A 6,091-nucleotide genomic window follows, 5' to 3' on the forward strand; every position below is an offset into this window, starting at 1 on the left:
GCAGGAGTTTTTGAAACCAAGTCCATAACAAAAAAAGGTTGGAATGAAAAAAACCTACCCAGTGACAAACACACACACACTGTGTCCGACTGCTTTCATCTGCCTGACTGTTTATACCAGCTGGAGGCTTTCTGTACTATTATGTGGCTGGTGTCATCTTTATCATGATTTGTTTTGCTCCTTCCGCTACTGGTCACAGGCAGCCCTCAAGTCAGACAGACTTTATTTTCAGTCTGCCCACACTTGATCTCAGCCACACAGTCATTTGATGATTGCACCAACTCTGAAGCTGCTAATTACATTTTTTATTACAATGCATTCTTACTACTCTAAATTGGATTTAGGAATAGGTGCATTACAGATTTCATTGTGGTTATTAGACAAGGTTGGTGCTGCAAGCGCCAGATTAAGGTTTTATTGCATGCTCACCAGAGCCCTGTCTCCATTTATGGTTTTACTTTAATGGTCCAAACAGACCAGAGTCACTGGATAAACAAGAGTTTAGCAGAGGAATGGACGGGCTGGGACAGAGGAGGGCGGGGTGGAAATGTCAGGTTTTTGTGGTGATTCTTGGTCCATATGTCAGCAATTTGAGGGCATTGTGTACCTTGGCCTAAAACAGAGGCTTCATGATCGATGGAGGGGTGAGAAATCTCCCAAAGTCCCTGGCGCACAACACAGGCAAAGCACAAGAAAATTGCTTTCAGCTGATAGCTTCATTTCGGATAACATTTATCAACCGAATTACCCATGTTCCTTTCGAATGTTTACTACTACCAGGAGCGCCGCCTTTTGACGTACACATCTGCCGTTGGCGTGTGGGGTCGTGCTTGTTTGCAAACAAGTAAGCAGTAGAGGTTTGTCTCGGTGGAAGTTCAGCTGTGTCCTTTGGCGATGCCTCAAAAAAATATACAAGGCCAAATTAGTTCAGTAAACTTTGATTTCATAGGGCAGCCTTTTATTTACACCTTGTGCACGGAGCAAACATGCTATTTGTAAAACTTCTTTTTATAAAAAAGGTCAATGTTTGATTCCGAAATAATAGATCGGACACATTTGATGGTACCACCAGTGAAAATGAGTGAAAAGCCTTTCAGAAAGGCCAGCTTAAAATAAATTCATCTTCTATTTCAGTAGATAACCTAATTGCTGTTTAATGCATTTACCAGTTGCACAGTTATTGGTTGCTGTTAATACTCTGTACCACCTCCTTTGTGGGCTGATACATTTTCTTCTCTTTAATATTTCACAATGTTGTAGCCTACATACTTGGCTCTGGAAAGAACATGGAAAATGGTTAGTTTTACAGTCTGGTGAACATTTTCTGTGTTGTTTTTTTTTTTTTTTTTTGTATCATTAGGGGTCATTAACAACCCATTTTCAGTTTTCTGACAGAGACCACCTCTTTTCTATATTAAATCTCCTCGTCCATTGTTTTACCCCACAATCACAGAGAGTGTTTCTCGCTGGAAAGCTCAGTGTAAGTCTCATCAGACCAAAGAACACAGTTCTGGTTGAAGTCCCACTATAGTTTAGTTAATTCCAGACATTTACATTAGCTATGGTGGGAGTCAAAGGGCTTTTTTACTGGCCTGCATCACAACCAACTGTTTAGCCTGTAGAGGGCATCTAATAGTTGTTAAGAAGACTCAGTGTTTGCATGAAAATTTCTGTATTCCCTGTGCCTTTAAATGATAACACAGAGTAAAAGAAAATGTTGGGGCTTTGCTGTTAATGTTCTACCCAAGCTTCTCCAAGAATCATTGTTACCTTGGTAATCCCAAAATGTCCCTCTTTGCTGTAGTTGAGCTGCATTTTGTTCTTTTATTTTTCCCTGTTGACAAAATGTAATGAAATTAATGGCTGGATTCTTCTACAATTTCCTGTGTGTTGTAGTGCCTAAAGGGGGGTGTACAAAGTATTGACAGCGAGGGAACCAATACTGAGCCACTGTTGAGTCTGTCCTGTTTGCCAGGATGTCCTTGTACAAGAGATTAATAATCTCAATGGATTTCTTTAATGGGAGAATAAAGGTTAAATAAAAGAAAACAATTTCCTAATGTGGGATTTCTTTCCTACTGAATAAATGTGCTCAAATTAAATGCCATATTTTTCCAAATTTATCTGTGTGAGATTATGCTACTGTAATAAAAGATGAATTTATATTAAGGCTTTTTACCCATCTTTACCAGACTTGCTATTAGATATCGCCAGCACGGTATCTGCTACTTAAAGAACACTTTCCTATAGAGGCCCAGACAAGCAATCCCTGCAGCTATTCATCTATTAGTTCTTCTGTCTTGAGGTTATAAACCGATTATCTTGTTTGTTTGTTTCAGATAAAATGCTTGATATTCTTAAAATTATACATCCAGTCATCTTCAGGGTCATGTTTTTAAATTAAAACAGGATATAACAATATAAAAAGATCACTTAGGGTATTGCTTTTAACTTTTGTACCTATGTACCCTATTTATACATATATTAAGGAGTCATTTGTAAAAACAGATGTTTGTCTTTTTTGCTTGTTTTATTTTCTTTTTTAAGCCAAGAATTACATTTTTACAGGCCAGGGACATCGGAGCAAAAGATCTTGAAGACACCCGTCCCCAGTGTCTGTAGCATCAAAGAAATCATCCAGCAAGATGTTTTCATGATCTTTCTGATAAGATATGTAATCTGGCCTTTCTTGAAGGGCCTTCATAGGAAAGAGAAGGAAGATGATAGTTAAGCAACAGAAATGCTTGGATCTGCAAGCCCGTTAGTGAATCTAGGTCTAATGACCCTCTACTTGTGAATGTTTCCTTTTTTAACAGCTACTTTCTTTAATGAATAACAAGAACTTGGCATGGTGGATTTACACAGACGGACTAGATCGGTTTTTTCATGTTTGACTGAGGGCAGACAAGTTGCAACGATGATTAACAACCCCATCTTGAGGCGCAAAGTGGTATTATACATGGATATATGCTGCTGCTAAGCAGTGATTCCTTCAAAGGTGGTTGTTCGCAATACTCTAAAACGTGAGGTTTTTTTTCTTTGTTTTTTTTTTTAAGCAAATAAAGGTCATCTAAGTCACTGAACGGTCTTAAAGTTTTCCACTGGTTCTGCTGGCTAATATATTGCATGTATTATATCTTAGGTGTCCCGGCTTCAACTTGACTACTTTAAACACATGGGTCTCTACCAGGTTTCTGCAGATGGATGAAAAAATGAGGTAGTATTTCAACTGTGTGTGTTTAAGCAGGGATGCATCTAAAGCTCACAGGACAGTGACCCCCACAGTCTGGAGTTGGAGAGCACAGAAAGAGAAAATAAAAAATGTATTTTTGTAAGAGGCCACGGGTTAGATCCACGCATAAGTACCATGTTGAAGCAGTTATGTTTCTTTAAAGGAAGTGTTTAGGCACGCAACTGAGTTTTGGGTCACACTTAAGCAGCTCTTAAAGCCAAATACATAATTTCTGCAAGTAGATTAAAAAAAAACTATTGAGCATTCAGAAGACCTACTGTGCAGAAATGTATCATCCTTTGTTGATTTGTCAGCCTTGCTATTTCTATTTTGTAGACTCGAACTCAACTTCCTTGACTTGATCAACTTTTTCACTCATTTTCAAAGGTATGTTTTTGGTAAGCAGCTAAACTCAGATCCTAATCGGGTATGATTTCTAAAAGGAAGGAATTTTAAATTAAAACCTTAACATCTTTTTAATACTAGAACCCTGTCACATGAATAGACTTTACTTTGCATTTATCTAGTTAAGGGGTCTGCAACTTGTCGTTCCAGAGCTGCAAGTGGCTCTTGGGACCTTCCAAAATGGTTTTCAATAACTTTGGCTAAAAACAAAGAACCAACTAATGTTTTTAAATATAGATATGATAACAAGTGCAGGATACAGCAGTTTTTCAACAGAATCACACTAAAAGTACCAATAATATTTTTGGGTCTATTTTTCTTGTCAGTAGTTTGGAAACTATTTGCTTTTTTTTTTTTTACATCATTTTCCACAAATATTAACATTCCACAGAAGAAAATATATCCATCCCTATTTTGCAAAATGTATGTATTTTCTTTATTTTCAACCAAAAAAAAAAAAAAAAAGAAATAAAATGGTGGTTCTTTTAAAATGACAACACATGTCTTAATATACATTTATCAATAATTGTAAGTTGTCTTTTTTCAAAAGGTCATTTACATTTGCACCTCTAAACAAGTTTTATTTAGCAGGGCTGAGAGCAAAAATGTCTCTTTGGATTGAAAAGTTTGCAAAGCCCTGGTCTAGTACTTTGGTTCTTAGGCTTTTTATGTCAAGTAGTAAATACCAAATGTATCATCTAAAACAGGAGTAGGATTTTTTTCAGCCTGTTATGACATAAAAATTTAACAAAAGGCCTTTACATCCATTGGTGCTGCATCACTGATTGAAGGATATGGTATGATTAGGCATTACATTTTTACTCCAACGTTTTCATTTCCAAGTTTGAAGCTGGACAATTTTACAGAAAGGTTCATAAAAGTCTAAATTCTAAGTGGGAAAGTCGGAGGCTCATCCCTAGCCCTAAGCCTAAAATCCAATACGGCTGCCACGTGTTTAAAATGTAAAGTTAACTTTTCACATGTCGGATTTATATATCGTTTAATCTTTCACACGTAATATTTTAGACCTTCCCTTAGTGAACATGCAAATATGACATATAAAAGTACAAGATGCAGAAAAACACATTGTTGTTACCTTGTAATGCTAAAAGTAGTTACCAGGGTCAGTGAGCATATCAGTTAGCAAATCCAGCATGTTTTTAAACTTGGTACTGGAATACTGTTAAGTTGGGTTTAATTTCACTTCCAAATCAAAGTTCTTACTTCAGAGGTAAATGCAACACAGCACAACTAGCTACCAGCGCTTGTTTCTGGTTCATTTTGACCTGCTTCAGATCATCCTGGACATTTTTTTACTACGCTTGTCTTTTAAGGAATTTTCTGATGAAGCAAAGATGGGTGTGCCTTCTCACCTCATCCTTTTGGCTGTTGGTTCTTAGCAGCTCTACATCCATTCATTTGTTTGAATTTACCTTACAAATAATTAATACCAATATTTCTTTTCAGTAGCTCTGAAGGCAGCCCAAGATCCACCAGTGAGTGTCCTGGTTCTTTAAATTGATTTCCTTTCATTTTACAAAATTTAGATTTATGAGACTATGAAAACCAAGCGACAGAAAAAAAAAAGAAAATGATAAAAAAAAAAACGAGACTAATGTTATACAACAGGGTGATCACAGATTGGCTTATTTTCAGTATGGCTGTGAGTATCCAATTCATTTAAAACAACAACACTAATGCTAATGATCATCGTTATTTAAATATAGAATAACAAATAAATGCAAATAAATTGATAAATTAAAGCTCATACTATTGCTAATTCTACCACCACCGATAATTATGGTAAATAATAATACAAAATCTGTATGGCAAAATGAAGATATGACATTTTTAAACATTAAAAAATTAATTAGAAAAAATACAACACAATAACACAGGTTCAGTATATTACCACCAACAACTTCCCAAAAAAACCCTAGATGAAGGGTAATACATTCCTCTGGTCCTGTGTCAGGGGCACAAACAGCACACATCCACATATGCTCTCATGGTCCAGTAAAAAGAAACAAATCTCTTGAGAGACCATGAGTGAAAACCAGCAAAAGCCCATTGATCAGAACCACTTTAAAGGAATACAAATAAGTCTGATTTCTTGTACTAAATTAAGGGCAGTTTAAAACTTGTGCACACAGCTGTATGTAATACCACATCAAAGTACAGCAAGAAAAAAAAAAAGATTTTATTGTTTTTGACTTCCCTTTCTCTGTCTGAAGCATATTTCCACCATAAAGCTGCATTATTCATACAGTCCCAGAGAATCATGGCATTTGCCATTCAGATGTTCTTTTTACTGTATAGCCACTGAATCCACTGAAGAAGAGGAATGAATGTTGTTGTCTGCTCTCCTCTTGTTTGCATCGCCTCTGATTACATCCTGAGCCGAAAGCTCCAGCAGCAGATACATCGCTGAAGAGGCCGTGCAGTTGGGCGACG

Source organism: Girardinichthys multiradiatus, chromosome 8, assembly GCF_021462225.1.
Source record: "Girardinichthys multiradiatus isolate DD_20200921_A chromosome 8, DD_fGirMul_XY1, whole genome shotgun sequence".
Lineage (NCBI taxonomy): Eukaryota > Metazoa > Chordata > Actinopteri > Cyprinodontiformes > Goodeidae > Girardinichthys > Girardinichthys multiradiatus.